Source organism: Bos taurus, chromosome 26 (genome assembly GCF_002263795.3).
Source record: "Bos taurus isolate L1 Dominette 01449 registration number 42190680 breed Hereford chromosome 26, ARS-UCD2.0, whole genome shotgun sequence".
Classification (NCBI taxonomy): domain Eukaryota; kingdom Metazoa; phylum Chordata; class Mammalia; order Artiodactyla; family Bovidae; genus Bos; species Bos taurus.
Window position 1 is genome coordinate 8,862,482 of NC_037353.1, and position 23,440 is coordinate 8,885,921.

General features: G+C 40.1%; 1 protein-coding gene across 31 annotated transcripts in view; it reads right to left on the reverse strand.

The window, feature by feature from the left end:
- Window positions 1-23,440, reverse strand: part of SGMS1 (sphingomyelin synthase 1) — a 323,882-nt gene that overhangs the window by 161,901 nt on the left and 138,541 nt on the right. For 28 of the 31 annotated variants that reach the window (NM_001206135.2, XM_005225396.5, XM_005225390.4 and 25 more), the window contains one exon: window positions 4,844-4,879. The exons of the other annotated variants lie outside the window; for them this stretch is intronic. The gene's annotated coding sequence lies outside the window, so the exon portion shown is untranslated. The remainder of the gene's footprint in view (window positions 1-4,843; window positions 4,880-23,440) is intronic. 31 annotated transcript variants of the gene reach the window in all.

Below are 23,440 nucleotides of genomic sequence, written 5' to 3' on the forward strand. Positions count from 1 at the left end.
AAAGCTTCAGAGAAAAATATATTTATACAAAAGAACATTATCATCTTCTATTTTCAAGGGGGAGGGAGGGGTATGCCAAATGGCTTGCAGGATCTTAGTTCTTCGACCGGGGGTTGAACCCGCACCCTCGCCAGTGAAAGCATAGAGTCCTAACCATTAGACTGCCAGGGAATTCCCAAGAACATCATCTTTTGACCAAAATACAGTGTAAACACCTAAAGGTAAATCAAGGGCTCCCCCGCCCCTAAAAAAAGTAAACCCCAGGAAATAGGGTGTCACCTTATATTCAAGACCTCACTAAGTCTCATGAACAAAAATCTGTTTACTTTGAATAGTGAAATAATGTTTGGGAAAATAACTTTAATTACTGCTATCCTTGGATGCTTATAGGTCACTTGACAGTGGTTAATAAAAAGAATCAAAGAAATAGATCGAACAATTATTTTCAGAGGTAGGATCTAACAATAGCAAATGTGAATTATCATTTTTTTAAAGCATTTAAAATATCACTTTAAAAAGCAACATGGATTTGGGGATTATGGATGCCCAATGGAATATGTCTGTTTATCTCTACTTCCTTCTGAATCCCATTAAAATTATAGCAAAGAGGACAAAAGATATAAATCTGTAAGGACAAAGAGAACAGAAAATTAGTGAGGACAACAGACGTCTAAGCTGAAAGCAGAGATGACCGCTGAGCAGAGTAGAGCAGAGGAAAGCAAGCTACAAGCTCACTGCCTTGGAAGCAAACAAAAATCCCCCTGACTGCTCCAGAAAGGCTCAGGAAATGCAGCTTCTGGTTCCTGGGAGAAGACGGTAAGGTGCTGAGAAGAGGGAGATGGACTGACAGATTGTATAAAAGGCAGTTGGACCCTTACTTTATACTTTAAATAAAAATGAACTCAAAATGGATTAAAACCCTAAATGTAAGACCTGAAACTATAAACCTCGTAGAAGAAAACATGGGGCAAAATCTTCATGACACTGGATTTGGCAATGATTTCTTGACTATACACCAAAAGCCTAGGCAACAAGAGCTTTCAAAAGAGACAAATGAGACTGTATCAAACATAAAGGCTTCTGTGAGGCAAAGGGGCAGAGTGAAGTGGCAACCAATGAAACAAGGAAATATTCGCAAATTATGTTTGTGATAAGAAATTGCTGCCCATAATATATAAAGAATTTCTACAACTCAATACGAAAAGTCAAATAACCCAAATAAAAAATGGATACAAAACCTGAAGAGACATTTCTCCAAAGAAGATGTATAGACAGTCAACAAGCATATGATAGTATCCTCAACATCACTAATCATGAGGGAAATGAAAATCAAAACCAGATAAGATACCATCTCACACTTGTGAGGATGACCACCATCAAGACACAAATAACAAGTGTTGGCGTGGAGAAAAGGGAACCCTCTGTGCACTGTTGGTAGGAATGTAAAATAATGCAGCCCCTTTATTGGCAACGGCGGGAAGGTTCTACAAAGAATTAAAACTGAACTACCCCATGATCCACCAATCCCACTTCCCAGGCCCAAAGCTGAAAGCAGGATTTCAAAGAGGCATTTGCACAAGCTTGTTTACTACAGCTTTATTCACAATAACCAGGAGGCAACAGATGCATGGATAAAGAAGATGTGGTATGTAAATATAATAAATAGTATTTACTTTTTTTTTAAACACATGGAACTCTGCTAAATGTTATGTGGCAGCCTAGTTGGGAGTGGGGTTTGAGAGAGAAAGGATACATGTTCATGTATGGCTGAGTCCCTTCACTGTTCACCTGAAATTATCACAGCATTGTTAACCAGCTCTACTCAAACACAAAATAAAAAGTTCAGAAGGTAAAATGTTATTTACTCTTAAAAAAAAAAAAAAAAGGAAATCCTGTCATATGCTACAAGGATAAACCTTGATTGAGGATACTACACTAAATAAAATAAAGTGAAAGTGAAGTCGCTTAGTCGTGTCCGAATCTTTGCGACCCATGAACTGTAGCCCACCAAGCTCCTCTGTCCATGGGATTCTCCAGGCAAGAATACTGGAGTGGGTTGCCATTTCCTTCTCCAAATAAGCCAATCACAAAAGTAAATCCTGTAAGATTCCACTTATATGAGGCAACTGAAGTAGTCAAACTCTTTAAACAGAAAATAGAACAGTGGTTGCTAAGGCTAGGGCAAGGAGAGTTCATTAATGGGTATACAGTTTTAGTTTTCTAAGAAGAAAAAATTACAGAGACCTGTTGCATGACTATGCGAATACACTTAACACTACTATATTACACACTGAAAAGGTTAAGATAGGATATTTTAAGTTGTGATTTTTACTCAGTAAAAAAATTACGGAGATTATCCTGATTTATTTAGATGGGTTCAGTGTAATCATGTGCTGTGTGCTTAGTCGCTCAGTCATGTCTGACTCTTTGCAACCCCATGGACTGTAGCCCACCAGGCTGCTCTGTCCATGGGGATTCTCCGGGCAAGAATACTGAGTGTGTTGCTATGCCCTCCTCCAGGGCAACATAATCATAAGAGTCCTCAAAAGTGAAAGAGGGAAGCAGAAGAGGAGGTCAAAGAAATGCAACACGAGATGTATTTGATCTGTATTGCTCCTTTAAAGGAGGGGGTGGGGGGGGGCCGAGAGCCAAGGAATGCAGCCAGCCTCTAGAAGCTGGGAAAGCAAGGGAATGGACTCTCCTCTAGAAAGGAATGTAGCCCTGTAGACAACCTTGACTCTACCCCAGTAAGACCCATGTCAGACTTCTGACCTACAGAACTTCAAGGTAATAAACTTGTGTTATTTTAAACAACAACAAAAAATGTAGGTAATACCCCAGGTCTTCTCAACTGGTAGAGCCAGACCAACCATCCCTACTTCCATGACGGAAAGCAGTTTACTCTCTGGAGAAAATGATATAGCAAGATTTCAGACTTAGAGGGCCAGAATAGACGCATCAAGAGCTCACATTCATAGGCTTGGGCGGTGGACCTCTTGCCCCCTCCTCCTACGTGGCTCACCCAAATCCTCATAGGCAGGCTTTTACCCCACAAAAATATGAACAAAAGAGGACCTTTTGGAGACATAGAGAGATCCAAGAAAAAAAGATTTGCGGATTCTGATATCTAGGAGTCAGCAGCTCAAACATCTGGGTTCCTACCCCAAAAACCTATAGTGAAGCCCACTAGGTAAACAAGTTTCCAGTCCACTTTTTATAGTCTCACTCCCAAATACGAACAGGCTATTAAAGTCTCACCATTAGAGAAAAGCCTCTAACGTTAAAATCAGGGGCCAAAAGAAGCTGATAAAAAGAGGAAACACAAATCAAGCTGATTAAAAAAAGTATGAAGAGCAGGCAAAAACTATTCAACAGCAAACTAATTCAATTCGAGTGAAAACAGAAAACATTATTTCCATGAAATAAGACCAGGATCCCATTTTTAAATGAAATATTCAGAGGCCAATGAAAAATTAAATTTGAAATGAAAAATATGCTGGCAGAAATTAAAGTTCAGAAAGTACTAACAAAACCTCTTGGGGGGAAAAAAACACCAAGTTAGAAGATAGCTAAGAAATATACATAAGAAAATTAGAAAATTAAGCCAGTGCCAGTGAGTCCAAATATCCAACTAACAAACACAGAAAATAGAGATGAGGGTGTAGGAAAGGAAATTATCAAAGAAACAGTAAAAGAAAAATTTCTAAATTAGAGGACATGAGTTTCTGAATCGAAAGGATCATGTACATGGATAAACTATAAGACATATGTTCCAATATGGATTTCAGAATTCTGGGGATAACAAAGAGTCAAACATTTTCCACAGAAATCAAACAGTTCACACACAACCAACTAGAAAACAAAATGGCCTGAGATACAGCTGCATAAGTCTCAAAAAATTCAGTCATAAAAAAAAAATACTGTTACAATAGGCAAACATTAAATATGGATTTAACCGCAGACTGTGACATGACTGCATGAGACGGGCAGTGTAGGTGAGCACTGATGTAAAGGATTGTGTATGAGAGGTAAATCCTCAGAAGAACAAGTGTATCCGTCTAAAATTTAAACAAATTCAGTGAATGCACTTAAAGCAGACATCATGCCATTTAGAAACTGGAAGGTGGGTATCAGAAAATATAATTAGAAGAGTTGAAAAATACTATCTTTGGATAAAGGAGCAATGGGGATATAAGAAGAATAGGAGCGGCTGCACTATTTTAATTTTCAACAATGTACATGCAATTACCACACAATAAGTAAAATAAATGAATAAATGGATGGAAGGAAGAGAGGGAAGAAGGAAGGAAAGAATACTTAACAGAGCGAGTCTACAAACTATTACACAGTGGGGATCTCCAATGCTCATCTATACAGAAAGAATGAAAATAGCAACTGTTCTAACATTATGCAAATATCCTTGTGACTTGGAACAAAATTTCCAATTACAGCACCATACATGAATTCCAAAAGTGCTATATCACCAACAAGTCAAATGATAACATACTTGGAAAACAGTACTGGATGCCTCAAAGATGACTCTAATAATAAAGACATTGACATCAAATCTGGTATGTAAAGAATTGGAAGGAAATTATCCTGAAGTAGGAAAAAGTATTACTTGTAAAATTATGTTTCATATAAGTATGCTCTTATTAAATACACACGGGTAAGTAAATTAATTAAATGGCATAAGTATGTATCTGACTAATACCTCTATATCCCTAAAACATCTCTTATACATTGAAGTTGACCACAAAAATTGTTTTGTTCTTCTCAGTGGGAAAACCTGAGAAATGTAAGCTAAACATAAAAGATACATAAAGAAATTAATTCCATTTACCTGAATCATCTTATTTCTCTTTATCAGTCTTCCAATCTAGAAGAAAACAGAAAGTAAATTAAAGTGCATTCTTCTGGTAATGAGCTGCTTATAAGGGGGGAAAAAAAACTAATAAAATCCAAGGTAACTATTTACTTCTTGTTCCCTCGCCATACCAAAAACTATTCTTTTGCACTTGCCAGCTAATTCCCAGATGTAACGGTATTCAGAGTAAACTTTACAATACAAAGCCATGCAGAAGCAAGCACGGAAAGTCAATGCCAATAAAAACTGCATCCAAGTGCATCCAATGGTATCACATGAGTTTTTTTATTTTTTAAACTTATATATGTATTTGTTTTACTTTTCGCTGCACTGAGTCTTCGCTGCTGCGCACAGGCTTTCTCCCGTTGCTGTGCACGGCAGCGGGGAGGGGTGCGCGGGGGGCGGGGCGGGGGGGATGCTCCCTGGTTGCAGCGCACAGCCTTCTCATTGTGGTGGCTTCTCTTGCGGAGTGTGGGCTCTGGAGTGTGTGGGCTTCCGTAGTTGCGGTGCGTGAGCTCGGCAGTTGTGAAACACAGGTTTAGCTGCCCCGTGGCATGTGGAACCTTCCTGGACCAGGGAGGAAACCCGTGTCCTCTGCATTTGCAGGTGGAGTCTTAACCGCTGGACCACCAGGGAAGTTCTCACAAGAGTTTTAGAATCATATATTAATATTGTATAAATTATCTTATCACCATTCAGCTAAGTAACTGCTGACAACAGTGAGAAAGATGAAGCAATAAAGTATATTTTCAAAACATAAGAATTGTAACTCTGGAGTGAAAATGGTAGCAATGTGTTTATATTCAGAATCCTGTGATAAACCATAATGGAAAAGAACATGAAAATGAATATATGTATGTATAACTGAATCACTTTGCTGGACAGCAGAAATTACTGCAACACTGTAAATCAGCTATATTTATAGAAAATAAATTTTAAAAAATAGCATATCAAGTGAAAGTATAGACCATGTAAATATGTTTATGGGTGGCTCAGTGGTAAAAGAATCCACCTGCAATACAGGAGAAGATGAAGGAGACGCAGGTTTGATCACTGGGTCAGGAAGATCCCCTGGAGTAGGAAATGGCAAGCCACTCCAGGATTCTTGCCTGGAAAATCCCATGGACAGAGGAGCCTGGGAGGCTATAGTCCACGGGCTTGCAGAGCTGGACACGACTGAGCGACTAAGCATGCACACGTGGTCAAAGAGTTTATAAACAGACTTAAACCCACATCATCTTAAAGGTTTAGAGATGCTTCCTCACTGACATTCATGAAAGACTTTATCAACTAAAAATGAAATATAACCCTTTGAAAATATACATGTGAATTACAGCATCTGCAAAAACAGGGGGGGAATTACCGTTTAAAAAATAAACATTAATGCACACACAAAGAAAAGCACAGAAATCTTGTGTGTGTGTGTGTGTGTGTGTGTGTGTGTGTGCTCAGTCATGTCCGACTCTTTGCGAGCCCATGCACTATAGCCCACCAGGTTCCTCTGTCCATGGAATTTTCCAGGCAAGAATACTGGAGTGGCTTGCCATTTCCTACTCCAAGAAAAGCAGAGAAGTCTTGAGTGGATTAATTTTACTAAAGTGAACACATACGTGTAACCACCACTCTCCCCCAAAGGTCACCTGTTCACTGCGACAACTTCAAATACCACATGTTAGTTTTGCCTATTGGATCAAGGGTTTTTCTGAGAGTCTAAGAATCTCTAGGTCTGAACCAAAATAAAATGCTTTAGGAAGAGAGAAGCAAGTAGTCAGAGAGAGCAAGAAGATATTATTTCAGAAAGATATTCATGTGCCTAAGATTGTACGGCTGTTTGACTGGCTGCGTGGTTGTGTAGAATCAACCTGCAAGGTCTCCAGAGACTGGAGGAAACGGAAGCTGTTTTGTGATATAAATAGCAGGAAAGGGCTTCCTTCCTGTTGTCCCCAATGAGTGTACTGCTGGGAGTGAGATACAGGAAGTGGGAGCAGAGCAAAGAGGGGAGAGGGCAAGGCAGTTTGAATTTCCTTTCTATAGATACAAAAACACCTATAAAATAAAGATAATTACCAAACTAGTAGGTTTAATCTGTTGTTGTTCAGTTGCTAAGTCATGTCTGACTCTTTTGACCTCATGGACTGTAGCCCACCAGGCTCCTCTGTCTATTGGATTTCTCAGGCAAGAATATGGGAGTAGGTTGGCATTTCCTTCTCTAGGGGATCTTCTCGACCCAGGGATTGAACCCATGTCTCCTATATTGACAGGTGGGTTCTTTACCACCTTCTAACAAGCTCCACTAAGCTACTGAGGCGTCATCTCATTTGATCTTCAGATTGCTCTGAAGATAGCCTATCTTATCTGCCTGTAGACAGGGAAGGATATTGAGTCTCAAAGCAGAGTGCCTAAAGTTAAACAGTTAGTAGGTGATGCAAAGCTGTTCTTCTTTACAGCTTGTACGCAGGGCTAGAGATACCAAAAACAAAAAGGAAAATGTTCACAGAAAAGAAGCCATTGTCATGAGATAGCGAATATACTGTGTTATCCCTGCCCATGAATCATTAAAGGAAAAAGAACCAAGTAATTCAAATTCCCTAAAGTCTTTCTTCTGAATTACTAAAAAGTTAAATGATTCTTTTGCTTGTAAAGTAGGTCCACTCATCCTTCTGTGCCTCAAAGGAGAAGTTTCAAACTGCTGCTGCTGCTAAGTCACTTCAGTCGTGTCTGATCCTGTGCGACCCCAAGACGGCAGCCCACCAGGCTCCCCCGTCCCTGGGATTCTCCAGGCAAGAACACTGGAGTGGGTTGCCATTTCCTTCTCCAATGCATGAAAGTGAAAAGTGAAAGTGAAGTCATTCAGTCGTGTCCAACTCAGCGACCCCGTGGACTGCAGCCTACCAGGCTCCTCCGCCCATGGGATTTTCCAGGCAACAGTACTGGAGTGGGGTGCCATTGCTTTCTCCAGAAGTTTCAAAAGTAATGCTTAAATTTCACAAGGTATACATTTCTGACATGCAAATTTGTTTTAGCCACTCTGTATGGGGACTTGAAAAGAACAAGGTATCCCTCAGAGAAAGCCACAGATGCAGAAGGCAAGTGACTGCCAGAACCTATGAGAATGTCACCTTCAAATGACAAGCCAGACCTGCATGAATATCTAATGCTGTAATAAGTACTTTCAAAGAGCTGAGGCCAAAAAGGGAACACTCTTCAAAATGGGAACTTTGTATTCCACTCCTTGAGAGGGAGAGGAAATAAAATATCTAGAAAAGCTGTTATCAGACTGTGTGACAAGGCCTTCTTGCATCCTCACTGATAAATACAAAATAATGTGCCAATGACAATAACTATGATTGCCACACATCATGAAATGCCTTCACATTTCATGTGCTCCCATAAGAACCCTGCAAGTGGGGAGGGGTGAGCATCACCAACTAATCAAATGCAGACACTGGGCCCAAACAGATTATATATTTAACTTGTCCAAAGTCAGAAAATTGTCTCGTGACAAAAGTCACAAGTTTGTCCAAGATCACAATGCGAGGAAGTAGGAAAGGGTCCCAAATCAAGTGTGTCGAATGCCCAAGACACATGACAGTTTGGGCTTAATGATGAAAGCAACCAAATTTGGCTTTTCAATCTCAAATCATTTAATGATTATTTCACTATTTCCCGGTTTCAAGTTGTTTTTGATATGTCCTAAGCAAAGGTTCGGAGAAGGCAATGGCACCCCACTCCAGTACTCTTGCCTGGGAAATCCCATGGGTGGCAGAGCCTGGTAGGCTGCAGTCCATGGGGTCGCTAAGAGTCGGACACGGCTGAGGGACTTCACTTTCACACATTGGAGAAGGAAATGGCACCCCACTCCAGAACTCTTGCCTGGAGAATCCCAAGGACGGGGGAGTCTGGTGGGCTGCCGTCTATGGGGTCGCACAGAGTTGGACACGACTGAAGCGACTTAGCAGCAGCAGCAGCAGCAGCAAAGGTTATTAACGTGTCTTCCTTCTGTGAGATGGGGGACGTGTCTTGTTTGCCACTGGCTTGTGGACAGGAAACAAAAATAGGTCTGGATGGAGTCTTTTTATAGATTAGATAACTGCTTAAGCAGCTGAGAGCTCTCCAGTGATTGTCTTTATATGGGATCCAGTACAGGGAAAGCATAGTAAAGGCAGGGGGCTTGATTAAGCGGACACATGCTGAGAAGATACAACGTGAGTTCTTCTGAGACTAGTGAGTGAGAGAGTTAACTAGGTTCACCTTGTACACTAAAGCAGAAAAAAAAATTACCCAAATTACACTTGGACGGCCGTGGCTCTAAATGTCCAATTCTAACGAGTGTAGTAGGGCAAGGGTCTCTGTAGACATTAAGCCAGTGACACTCAGAATCATATTGGGGCAGGCGGGACAGAGGAAGGTCCCCTTTGCTTATTCACAATAATTCTGGTAGAGAAATACTCAAACTCTTGTGTTTTTACCACTGGTGACCTCGTCCCAGGAAAAAACCACACTGAAGAAAAAGATTCCAAGTAAAAAGGAATGATCCTGAGGAGCAAGTTGGAGGAAGGAAAAGACTTGAGTTCACAGCATTCTCTAAGGCCTGGCACACTCCCACTTTACAAGCTTGTATTTGTAGGAGGGCCAGTCCTTCCAAGGCTTATGACCTCCTCTGAGATCAGAGAGGACAATGGTTCACCTTGGGGCTGCTTGCTAGAGGGACAGGAAGTGGTTGCCCAGGAAACAGCACTGGGAGACAATGCTGGAACCAGCTGCCACTGTCCACATGGACATAAGACACAGAAGTCACAGCAGGCATGCTTCGTTTTGTGGCAGCTGTGTCCCAAACACGACTATTATAACTCAGTTGCTTCTTCTCAGGGGGAAGACGGTGTAATTAGACTTGAATAATACAGAGAGACCAATAACAGCACAAGATTGATTTAATTATATTTTTTCTATTTTTATGAAAATTTCTGTTAGAATTACACTTTATTAGAATACTAAAAACCACTGAAAGTTTCCTTACTGTCACTCATAAACAGCATGCTATGCCAATTAAATCTTAATTTTAAGAGAATTCAAAATCCAAAGTACAGAGTTCATGCTTTCTTCCTCTAATATCTAACTCTCAGTAAACACAGTTTAACTGAAACTTTCCTTTCTTTCTTGGCTTGGAGAGGAAACTTTACAGTCTTAGGACTACAGTTGCAAAGCCCCAGGCATCCTGTCAAGTTCATGGTGACTGAAAGTTGTAGTCTCCTGCTGGAGATACCGCAAGGCTTCCTCCTGCTAGCAGCTGGAACCAGCACTCTTAACCAGGGAGAACATGGTTCAACTACACTCAGTGAAAAAAAAAAATTTAGTTGCTCAGTCGTGTCCAACTCTTTACAACCTCATGGACTGTGGCCTGCCAGGCTCCTGTCTATGGAATTCTCCAGGAAAGAATACTGGAGTAGCCATTCCCTCCTTCAGGGGATCTTCCCAACCCAGGGATCAAACCTGGGTCTACCTGCATTGCAGGCAGATTCTTTATCATCTTAGCCACTAAGGAGGCCAGCCTTATTCTCTCCTTCACTGCAGCACATCCTTACTTTTTCCAGATTAAAATAATATCACAAAGAATAAACTGAATGTCTCCTCTCAGCCCTTCCCCAAAGCCTGCCTCAATTTGCAACCCGTCTCGATTCTCTTCAGTAAACCACAAGAGTTCTTTCTTTGAGTTGCTTGGCTGAGGTGTAAGAGAAAACACAAAATATAAAAGACCATCCATTAACTAACTTCCCTGGGAGTTTAGCAACTGACCAATTTGCCTCTCAAATGGCCTTTCCTTTTCCCTTTTCCTCTCTAAAATGCATTCGAATAGAGAACAAGTTCTTTGCAAAGAAAAGGACAGGCTAACAAATAGCAGTCTATTAAAATGTGGAAACTGAAGGAGAGGATTTAATGGGGCATATCCACTCAGCATCTAGACACTAAGTGGGGCTCCACTGAAAGATACCAGGGGAATATCCACCCAGTGGAAAGGTACTGGTAGGCTGGGACGGGGGTGCGGGTGGAGTTTGATTCAGAGGTATTGAGGAATACCTGGGGCTCGGCTGAAAGATACCAAGGTTGCTCAGTTGTAGGAGACTGGTCTGTGTTGAGTATAAGGTAAGAGGCTGATCTGATGCTTTTCCTCAATTCAGCTGCCATAATAGAATTTGTCAGGAAAAAAGTGAACATATCGCATGAGAGGTTAGCTCCAAAGAAAAGGGACAAGACTTCTGCCGGCCAGTCATGGTTTTCTCAGGTGACTGAGAAATTTGCAGGAGTGGTGGAGACCAAGTCTTCGTACCATGCGGTGGTCCCACAGGGAAACCCACTTATTAATTAAAACACTTGTTTACCCATTCAGCGACCCGAGCACCCACAGGTAGTCTTAGACTGCCGCAGGGAGAAACCATGACATGTAAAACCAAGTGAATTGACTCTGGGGTGATTCCCAGACAAGTCAAGCTCGCAAAAATCACACTGGCCCACCATAAAATTTCACTAGTAAATTTTATCTAGTGCTAAAATTCAACTTAAAATGGGAAAAAGAGCCTCTCAAACAGAGAAACAAGGGGCATCAGAAACCAGCCTTTAACTAACACCCCAGCAAGGGTTATGTACATACAAAACTTATACTTCCAAGTACCTACTTAGTTGCAGAAATTATACTAAAGAAGATCTCAACCTAAAATGGCTAAATGAGGTTTTTGTTGATACTTTAAAATGGATATTTTTGTGCACACAGTTAGAAAACCTGGCTGTACGATCAAACATATTGAACAGAATGCTTACTTTGGTATCTAGAAGCTTCTAAAAGAGGAAATGACAAAGTAACTTCTTTGCAGGAAACCAACTGCTTATTTAACTTATATGCAGAGTACATCATGAGAAATGCTGGGCTGGAAGAAGCACAAGCTGGAATCAAGATTGCTGGGAGAAATATCAATAACCTCAGATATGCAGATGACACCACCCTTATGGCAGAAAGTAAAGAGGAACTAAAAAGCCTCTTGATGAAAGTGAAAGAGGAGAGTGAAAAAGTTGGCTTCAAGCTCAACATTCAGAAAACTAAGATCATGGCATCTGGTCCCATCACTTCATGGGAAATAGATGGGGAAACAGTGGAAACAGTGTCAGACTTTATTTTTCTGGGCTCCAAAATCACTGCAGGTGGTGACTGCAGCCATGAAATTAAAAGACGTTTACTCCTTGGAAGGATAGTTATGACCAACCTAGATAGCATATTAAAAAGCAAAGACATTACTTTGCCAACAAAGGTCCGTCTAGTCAAGGCTATGGTTTTTCCAGTGGTCATGTATGAATGTGAGAGTTGGACTGTGAAGAAAGCTAAGCGCCGAAGAATTGATGCTTTTGAACTGTAGTGTTGGAGAAGACTCTTGAGAGTCCCTTGGACTGCAAGGAGATCCAAACAGTCCATCCTAAAGGAGATCAGTCCTGGGTGTTCATTGGAAGGACTGATGCTGAAGCTGAAACTCCAATACTTTGGCCCCCTCATGCAAAGAGTTGATGCACTGGAAAAGACCCTGATGGTGGGAGGGATTGGGGGCAGGAGGAGAAGGGGACGACAGAGGATGAGATGGCTGGATGGCATCACCGACTCGATGCACATGAGTTTGGGTAAACTCCGGGAGTTGGTGATGGCCAGGGAGGCCTGGCGTGCTGTGATTCATGGGGTCACAAAGAGTTGGACACGACTGAGCGAGTGAACTGAACTAAGACCATCTCCAATTTCTGAAACTGGAGGTAGGCGGGTGGCAGGCAGGGGAGGAAGAAGGGAACAAAGCCTTTTAAAATTTTCTTATTCCAACTGTTATTTACAATAAGTGAGTTTTATATTGTGATATCTGATTCATGACTAAGTTTAGAAAATAAAGAAAGATCTTTGTTGTGTCTGTCTGGATATATGTATGTCTCAGTATATATGTTTGTCTTTGGATAATATTGTTGAGGTTAATTTGTAAATGAGCTCTAATCTAACTGGCCTAAAGAAAAGTAAGTGCTAACAAATCAAACAATTCTAAATACAAGAGAAATTAAGCTAAGTGAATTTCAGGTTCATGTGAACTGGGAAATATTAAACATGAAATTAATACCTGGTATTAATGTTTGTTGATCTAATTAATATAGACATGTCTAAGACTCATTACAATTAAGTATAATATTTCATTGTACCTAGGTTTAATATGTCTTGTGGTATCTGTTCTAAATTTGTCAGCAAGGAAAGTAACTCGAGCAATGAAACTTCTAAGAAAAGAAAATGTAAACGACATATGAGCATTTAGATAAATTCTATTAAAAATAATTAGGCTTTAGGAATGTCTGTTTAAAATAGTCTCTCCAGATTTGGGTAACTTAATTTCTAGGGTTGGGCTAAACTAAATGATGAAAGTTTATGGAACAGCCAGGTCATTTCCAAATAAAATAAGATTCTGAAACATTAATTACTGAACACTAACTTCCTCTCACAGAGAAACAAAAGAGATTTTGAACTATTAATGAATATTTTTGGTGCCAGTCTGAGATGTTCTCTATAAGAAAGCAAATGTTTTTATAAATTATCACTGGTATTTATGTTCACCAATCTACAGAATATTAATATAGAGGACAGTTCATGATTGCTTAAGAAAAATGGGATGTGTGTTTTTAGTTAAGAAGGTATGAAGAATGACATTGCATTTTGTTAACAGAAAGGGAAGTAGGTCTGACTTACAGGTGTCTGCCTCTGAATAGGAAAATAAAAGTATGAATACAGAAAGTGATAAAAAGGTTTGTGGAAAGTAAATCCTGAGAAAAGAGTTTTGTGCATGGTCTGGATTGACTAAGTTTAAAATAAATTCAATTGAATAAATGAATTTAAAAGTAAGCCAATACAAAACTTGAATTCGGCTTTCTCTCTGTTAAGAAGACAAGCTTTCTTCAGATGTTGAATTACCCTTGATAATAGATTTTCAGCTTCTTTACTTAAGTGATCTGTTTTGTATTTGCCTTTGAAATCTTTTATTGTTACTCTGGCTAAGTGAATAACTATTGTTTCACAGTGACCTATGATCTTACCTGACTGATTGTTTTTAACCCTTTTGATATTTATTGACAAAACTTCCTAAATCAAATTCTAATGAAGTCCTTTTGACCTCTAGCTAACTTTGGGAGGCTTCAGTGGGCCCCTAAAACATCCCCAAGAGAGATATTCAACTAGTTAGGTTCATTTGATATGTTGAACTACAAGGAAAGTATTGTCAATGAGTAATAAATCTCCTCAGGTTATAGTGTACGGTAAATTTCAGTAATATATATATCCTAGGAATTATATGGAGTTCCTAAAATTCTGATATGTCCCAGTAAAATGTTATCAGTCATACACCTTGTTACTATCTTAAAGTGTTGTCACAGCAGTAATTGTCTCTTTGCCAATGGCATTGTATTCAGATTTTAAACATGACTTCTTAAGTTTTTTGTCATTATAGACAGTTATGGTTTATTCTGATGCTTTTGTAAAAATTCTTCCTCTTCAAGAAGATTTATAGAAAAGACTTTTGGATAAATGCAAGTTTCCGACTTTCAGACCAAAATGCTGGATTGGGTAAGAAATTAAAGGATTCTAATGGGAAACCTGATGGCTTCATAAAAGATTAACAAATGGACTGAATGAAATGGTGAATATGCTTATAATTTTTATAGTTTCTATCTGAAAAATTACTGGTTTTAATCTGTGTTTTCCAGGTATATGGAAAACCCTTCCCCTCAAATTAATTATTATTTACAGTAATTTGGTAAAATTATACCTTTGTAAGCAGAATTGAAACATTTCCCTTTTCTCTCTATCTGATCCCTCCAGAGACAGGAAACTGTAATGTTTCCAGTAGCTTTATCAGAGAAATTAGGAAGGCTATCTCAATAACAGGTACAAAAATCTCAAGGAATTTTGGAGATCTTGAGAAGGGAGGAATTCACCTAGATCTGTTAGGTATGACTTTCCTAGCCTGAGAGGTTTTTTAAAAAAGTTCAGTCTGAAACTTTTATAAAGTTTCAGCAAAGCAAAATAATAAAAAGGTCTATGATCAATTACAGTTACATAAATGATTGGGCCAAGTTTATTGAAATCAGGCTTATTTTGCAAACAAACTAGTCTTAATTTGGTTACATTTGGTAAAAACAAGGGTAATTTTAGGGGGAAAATAAAGATGTTTCAATGAATGTTAAATCCCAGTTTTGTAAATGGAGGTCTGGATCTATTAAGACTCATTCCCTGGATAGTTCTTTGCTGTTATATTAATGTAAAATTTAAATGAATAATTAAAGAACATTCTAAGCTTGTTTCTGAAGCTTCTTTCAGTAATCTTTGGATGAAGATCGGATGCCCCATGACCTGCAACAGGAAAATTACGTGTACTGGAAAAGACATAATTTAAAGGACTGTCTTCATTCTGACGGAAGGACTTTTTATCAAGTACTCTGACATAGTCCATGCACAGTGAAACTGAAGGAAAACTGACTCTTCAGTTAGTGCCCAGTTCTAAAGACCCCCACACAGACTGGCCGGCCTATAGAGAGGGCTGCTGACCTCAAACTCATCTTAAAATGGCACTCAGAGGAAACTAGAATACACCAGGATGCAAAGAAGACATCAGAAGTAGGCTGCTTACCCAAGATGCTGGACCTGATCTGTATGATCATTTATAATGTCTTCTTGACGTCTTGGACCTTTGCGTATAAAGCAAATGTTTTCTATCACGCACACAATCCTATGCTAGTTTTCAATCCAACTGTAATACAATTATTGGGTTTGTGGCAAATTACCTGTGTCTAGTACTTCTAAACTACCTAGGTGGATTTCTCCACTCCACAGCTGTAGTTGGGTAGCCTTTAGGAAATTCATTTAGAAGAAAGAAAGTTCAGTTCTGTTTACTTCAGTTCTGTTCAGTTCTGTTTAGATCTCTTGGTGGGATCCCATTCCTAGGTGTGATCCTCTTACCTGGCCAATTAATAATAGCTGCCATGACCCTGGCCATGATATGAACTTTCCTCTAAAGTTATACAAGCTCAATCAGAGCAATAAGCAAAAATTTAACCAAGGAATAAAGTGAAAGAAAGTGAAGTCACTCAGTCGTGTCCGACTCTTTGTTACCCTGTGGACTGTAGCCTATCAGGCTCCTCTGTCCATGGGATTTTCCAGGCAAGAGTACTGGAACGGGTTGCCATTTCCTTCTCCAGGGGATCTTCCCTACCCAGGAATCGAACCCGGGTCTCCCGCATTGCAGGCAGACGCTTTACTGTCTGAGCCACCAGGGAAGCCAACCAAGGAATAAAACCCCCCACAATTCTGGGATGGATTTATGTGGTTGACACCAGGCTGTGGTCATTTAAGTTTTAAGCTCCCTCCTTTTATCTTGGGAACAATCAAATTATACTAAGGATAAATCAGCCTAGTAACACTAGGAAATTGGGCTGGGAGCCTTATGAACAATGCCAATGCATAACTTCCCAAAAAGAAAGATTGGTAGAGAATAGATTAAGTCAACCTAAGGATATACTGGACTGCACCCAATGGAAGTTTCTGGCTTAATTCTCACTTATGACTTTAATAATACTGCCAGCTGTGTTACTAGTACTTTTGAAGTATTAAGACCTAGTCCAGTAATAGCACACTGAGCGGTCTATCAGCAAAATCTTTACCAGATCTAGGAATGAGATTTCCTAGCCCTGTGGGAGAAAATGGTCATGAAATACCTCCCAAAGCAGGGTCGAACTTACAATCATGAGGGAGTCCTCTCAATGACAAAAGAATCACAAGAAGAGATAAGAAAGCCTTCCTCAGTGATCAATGCAAAGAAAAAGAGGAAAACAACAGAATGGGAAAGACTAGAGATCTCTTCAAGAAAATTAGAGATACCAAGGGAACATTTCATGCAAAGATGGGCTCAATAAAAGACAGAAATGGTATGGACCTAACAGAAACAGAAGATATCAAGAGAGGTGGCAAGAATACACAGAAGAACTGTACAAAAAAGATCTTCATGACCCAAATAATCACTGGTCATAATCATGACCCAGTGTGATCACTGACCTAGAGCCAGACATCCTGGAATGTGAAGTCAAGTGGGCCTAAAAAGCATCACTATGAACAAGGCTAGTGGAGGTGATGGAATTCCAGTTGAGCAATTTCAAATCCTCAAAGATGATGTTGTGAAAGTGCTGCACTCAATATACCAGCAAATTTGGAAAATGAAGCAGTGGCCACAGGACTGGAAAAGGTCAGTTTTCATTCCGATCCCAAAGGAAGGCAATGCCAGAGAATGCTCAAACTACTGCACAATTGCACTCATCTCACATGCTAGTAAAGTAATGCTCAAAATTCTCCAAGTCAGGCTTCAGCAATATGTGAACCATGAACTTCCTGATGTTCAAGCTGGTTTTAGAAAAGACAGAGGAACCAGAGGTCAGATTGCCAACATCTGCTGGATCATTGAAAAAGCAAGAGAGTTCCAGAAAAACATCTATTTCTGCTTTATTGACTATGCCAAAGCCTTTGACTGTGTGGATCACAATAAACTGTGGAAAATTCTGAAAGAGATGGGAATACCAGACCACATGACCTGCCTCTTGAGAAACCTGTATGCAGGTCAGGAAGCAACAGTTAGAACTGGACATGGAACAACAGACTGGTTCCAAATAGGAAAAGGAGTACGTCAAGGCTGTATACTGTCACCCTGCTTATTTAACTTACATGCAGAGAACATCATGAGAAACGCTGGGCTGGATGAAGCACAAGCTGGAATCAAGATTGCCGGGAGAAATATCAATAACCTCAGACATGCAGATGACACCACCCTTATGGCAGAAAGTGAAGAGGAACCCAAAAGCCTCTTGATGAAAGTGAAAGAGGAGAGTGAGAAAGTTGGCTTAAAGCTCAACATTCAGAAAATGAAGATCATGGCATCTGGTCCCATCATTTCATGGGAAATAGATGGAGAAACAGTGGAAACAGTGTCAGATTTTATTTTTTTAGGCTCCAAAATCATTGCAGATGGTGACTGCAGCCATGAAATTAAAAGATGCTTACTCCTTGGAAGGAAAGTTATGACCAACCTAGACAGCATATTAAAAAGCAGAGACATTACTTTGCCAACAAAGGTCTGTCTAGTCAAGGCTATGGTTTTTCCTGTGGTCATGTATGGATGTGAGAGTTGGACTGTGAAGAAGGCTGGGCACCAAAGAATTGATGCTTTTGAACTGTGGTATTGGAGAAGACTCTTGAGAGTCCCTTGGCCTGCAAGGAGATCCAACCAGTCCATTCTGAAGGAGATCAGCCCTGGGATTTCTTTGGAAGGAATGATGCTAAAGCTGAAACTCCAGTACTTTGGCCACCTCATGTGAAGAGTTGACTCATTGGAAAAGACTGATGCTGGGAGGGATTGAGGGCAGGAGGAGAAGGGGACGACAGAGGATGAGATGGCTGGATGGCATCACTGACTTGATAGACGTGAGTCTGGGTGAACTCCGGGAGTTGGTGATGGACAGGGAGGCCTGGCATGCTGCGATTCATGGGGTCGCAAAGAGTCGGACACAACTGAGTGACTAAACTGAACTGAACTGAAGGGCACTTGCCATCTGCCTCTGCAGGGATTTAATCCTGTGCTGCTTCAGCTGTTGACCTCTGACACGTCCTCAAGGGAGTTCAGAGTAGATAACAGGAATGAGGCATTTTGTGCTCCAGGAAATCTGGTGGAACAGGTCTTTAGACAGTTAAGTAGTTTCAGGAACTGAATTTATGAGCCCAATCCTTGCATCTTCTCATATCTAGAAAAAGCATTAAATCCTTTTGTGGTGACATCAGCAGAAAACCTTTTTGTAAGATAAGTTCTTGACTGTATGAACTCCGTCCTTCACCAAAATCACATATATTGACCTCACCCCCCTCACAGCCCACCTCTTGGGAGCAGTGTCTCAGAGCTTTCTGAGGTGTAGGTTCTTAAGCTGCAGTCCTCATTTTGCCCAAATAAAATTTAACTCCCAACTTCCAGGTAGTGATCTTTTTATAAGTCAACATAATGAAATCTTCAGATACTCCCTACTCGTACCTCCAAATACAGTTTTAAATCCCTATTTTACCTTTTGCAGGCTCCTCAGAAGAGTCTCAAGATCCCAGAACTTTTACTGAGAAACCTACAAATTGAAGAAAGGGCTTTCTAAAATCACAGGTCTTATTATCAAGGGCTCCATCAACAATGCCCTGTCTCTACTTTACTGGGGCAGGTTTGAGTTGTTATTAAATCCCTACCCATAGATGTGCCAACATAACCTTCCTCATATGTATTTAATCGCGGCTCCCTGGAGGTAAATACCATACTTGACCAGTGTTCATGTAATGCTCTCGGTACGCAGACAAACGCTGGAGAGCACGCAACCAAACCTATCATGATTCTCTGTTACCAATTTTAGCAAATTAAGCTTTTCAGTTCTAAGACCTCAGTTCACCTACATTTACTTTTCACATTTAGTCATTTTAATCAAAACAGGATTGCTACCCACCCTCAAAAGATTTATTCATTGCTAAATGCTTGCCTCTGCAATTCCCTATAATGTCCCTCACCACCCTGCTCCTCACACTCTTTGTCCGTGTCGGTCCTTGGGCTCAGTGAAAACAACAGAAATAAACATATTTGTAATAATGAAGGAATAGTCCACATGCTCTTTTTTGACTTAAGAACTTTTTGCTGAAAATATTATATGTACACCAATAAATTCTGGATTGATAATTACGTCTACATAGTATTTTGCTATAGTTTATCTTTCAGTAAAACCAACTTTACAATCTTGCATCACTATCAAAAAAGTTTCAAATAAAGTTGGATCAGAAACTACAAATGCCTTTTAAAAACTTATCTGAACCATGTCTAATCTTATGATATGATCTGATCTAATCTCTGAAACAGTCTCATATCTATCTCCCTAACTAGTCAGAAAGTCTTACAGAGGTTATGCCATATCCCAAACATACAGAATATACAGGTCAGCAATGTAAGAGAGATTTTTAAAATGAAATATTTTAAAAATGCTTTGCCTTTTGGTTCTGGATTCTTTTCAGATACTGAGAATAAATATTTAATGGAAATTAAAGGAACTCAAAACTGTGAGAATTCTCTATTAACAACTTCCTTTTTAAATACTTTGAAGTAACATTAGAGCTTCAAAAGAAAATGCAGCATGAATTGTCAAACCAAGCTACCATAACAAACTTTGCAAGTCACAAAAGCTATTGTCTATGTTCCTAAAAAAGACAAAATTTAGCTGCCTAATAAGAATATATGATGAACTAAAAACAAATCCCAAATGAACGTCAATGTTGAAACAGATTAAAACATTAAATTCCAAAGGAGATTATGAGAAATGTTTCTTTAACTGAGAATCAACTAATCTACTGAAATTAAATTTGCAGTAGACACATCACCATGTTCGTTTACCAACTCCTATAAATATTTCTGGGGGATTCTAACACACCCTCAGGCTCAGTTGCTCTTCACCTGCCATCTTCTATATCATATGCTACAAGCCCTAGCTAATTAGACCTGGAGAAACATACAGCCACATTCATCAGTTCACTTCAGTTCAGTTGCTCAGTCATGTCTGACTCTTTGTGACCCCATGGACTGCAGCACACCAGGCTTCCCTGTCCATCACCAACTCCCAGAGTTTACCCAAACTCATGTCCATTGACTTGGTGATGCCTTCCAACCATTTCATCCTCTGTTGTCCCCTTCTCCTCCCACCTTCAATCTTTCCCAGCATCAGGGTCTTTTCCAGTGAGTCAGTCCTTCTCATTAGATAGGCAAAGTATCTGAGTTTCAGCTTCAGCATCAGTCCTTCCAATGAATATTCAGGATTGATCTCCTTTAGGATGGACTGCTTGGATATCTTTGCAGTCCAACGGACTCTCAAGAGTCTCCTCCAACACCACAGTTCAAAAGTATCACTTCTTCGGCGCTCAGCTTAGTTTACAGTCCAACTCTCACATCCAAACATGACTACTGGGAAAACAATAGCTTTGACTAGACAGAACACTGTAGGCAAAGTAATGTCTCTGCTGCCTAGGTTGGTCATAACTTTTCTTCCAAGGAGCAAGGGTCTTTTAATTTCATGGCTGCAGTCACCACCTGCAGTGATTTTGGAGCCCAAAAAAATAAAGTCTGACACTGTTTCCACTGTCTCCCCATCTATTTGCCATGAAGTGATGGGATCAGAGGCCATGATCTTAGTTTTCTGAATGTTGAGTTTTAAGCCAACTTTTTCACTCTCCTCTTTCACTTTCATCAAGAGGCTCTTTAGTTCTTCACTTTCTGCAATAAGGGTGCTGTCATCTGCATATCTGAGGTTATTAATACTTCTCCCAGCAATCTTGATTCCAGCCTGTGCTTCATCCAGCCCACCGTTTCTCATGATGTACTCTGCATATAAGTTAAATAAGCAGGGTGACAATATTCAGCATTGAAGTACTCCTTTTCCTATTTGGAACCAGTCTGTTGTTCCATGTCCAGTTCTAACTGTTGCTTCTTGACCTGCATACAGATTTCTCAGGAAGCAGGTCAGGTGGTCTGGTATTCCCATCTCTTGAAGAATTTTCCACAGTTTGTTGTGGTCCACACAGTCAAAGGCTTTGGCATAGTCAATAAAGCAGAAATAGATGTTTTTCTGGAACTCTCTTGCTTTTTCAATGATCCAGCAGATGTTGGCAATCTGACCTCTGGTTCCTCTGCCTTTTCTAAAACCAGCTTGAACATCTGGAAGTTCATGGTTCACGTATTGCTGAAGCCTGGCTTGGAGAATTTTGAGCATTACTTTACTAGCATGTGAGATGAGTTCAATTGTGTGGTGGTTTGAGCATTCTTTGCATTGCCTTTCTTTGGGATTGGAATGAAAACTGACCTTTTCCAGTCCTGTGGCCACTGCTGAGTTTTCCAAATTTGCTGGCATATTGAGTACAGCACTTTCACAGCATCATCTATGAGGATTTGAAATAGCTCAACTGGAATTTCATCACCTCCACTAGCTTTGTTCTTAGTATGCTTCCTAAGACCCACTTGACTTCGCATTCCAGGATGTCTGGCTCTAGGTGATTAACCACACCATCATGGTTATCTTTTTCATGAAGATGTTTTTTGTATAGTTCTTCTGTGTATTCTTGCCACCTCTTCTTAATATCTTCTGCTTCCGTTAGATCATTCATAGGCTTCTGTTAGGCATTCTGCTTCTGTTAGGCATTCATAGGCTGGCCAAGAGCTTTCAACTTCTGTTTACTGGCTAGAAAGATAGGGTTAGCCCATCAAGATGCTCTGCCTCAAAAACTGGAATTAAGAAACTCCAAAGGAAATTGCCAGTTAGAAGCTGGGGTAAAAGGTCAAGAGAGACACTCACAGCCAATGAGAGCTGAACCTGACCCAATTCCTGGGATTAGACTTACATCTTGATCTCCCTCTTCACCCTCTACCTTTTCTTGAGTGAAACTCACCTGGTGTTTGCAACCCCCAAATTACCAAAATACAGAGCTTATGATAAAATCCCAAATTAAATGTGTCTGTAAGACCTACTACTGACGTGTTTAGTTAGAATAAAAACACCCATTTTTAGACTAATTGGGGGAAACAAACAGCTCATAGCACTTAGTAAGGAATCTGAGGTCAAATTTTTGGATAAATACAGGTTTACTATTTTCAACTTTACCTTTCTTCTAGACTTCAAGTCTCATACCTAGGAAATAAGGTCAAGTCATCAGAAAGTCTATAAATCCTCCTGTATTGCTTACAGTCTAAGTATAAGCAGCCTCTGGTGTATCAACATGCTCTTTTCAGACCAAGGAGAATTGTACTTTGAGATAAAAAGTCTTCAAGCAGCAATGGAAAACATTCTCTCCTACCTGTGCTGTCACGTGATGAATTTTCATTCCATTAAATTCATAATTGGAACTAACAAATTTTTCTGTAGAAACTTAAAATCCATCACTTCCAGCAAGGAATACTCAGCACAGTCGAAAGAAAGAAAATTACACATATATAAAGGGCTCCCCTGGTGGCTCAGTGATAAACAATCCACCTGCCAGTGCGGGAGGTGCTGGTTCAGTCCTTGATCTGGGAAGACCCACAAGCCACGGAGCAACTAGGTCCACGCACCACAACTCTTGAGCCTGTGCTTGAGAGCCTGCTGGTCCCGTCCACTGAAGCCCATGTGCCTAGAGTCTGTGCTCTGCAACAAGGGAAGCCATCACAACAGCCGCTCCTGCTCACCACAACTAGGGAAAAGCCAGAGCAGCAACAAAGACGCAACCAGGCCAAAAATAAACAAAAGTATTAAAAAAATGCATCACTTCCCAGGCTATACCATTTTAGTCAAATGTGTATAGAACACTAGAACTGTATATACTGTTTTTAATTGCTCTATTTTTTTCATTTAACATATAAATGATACCACAATCCCCTACCTCTCCCTTAAAGAAACTAAGAAGCAGAGAGTGTATTATTCAATTTGTACATTAGAGGAAAT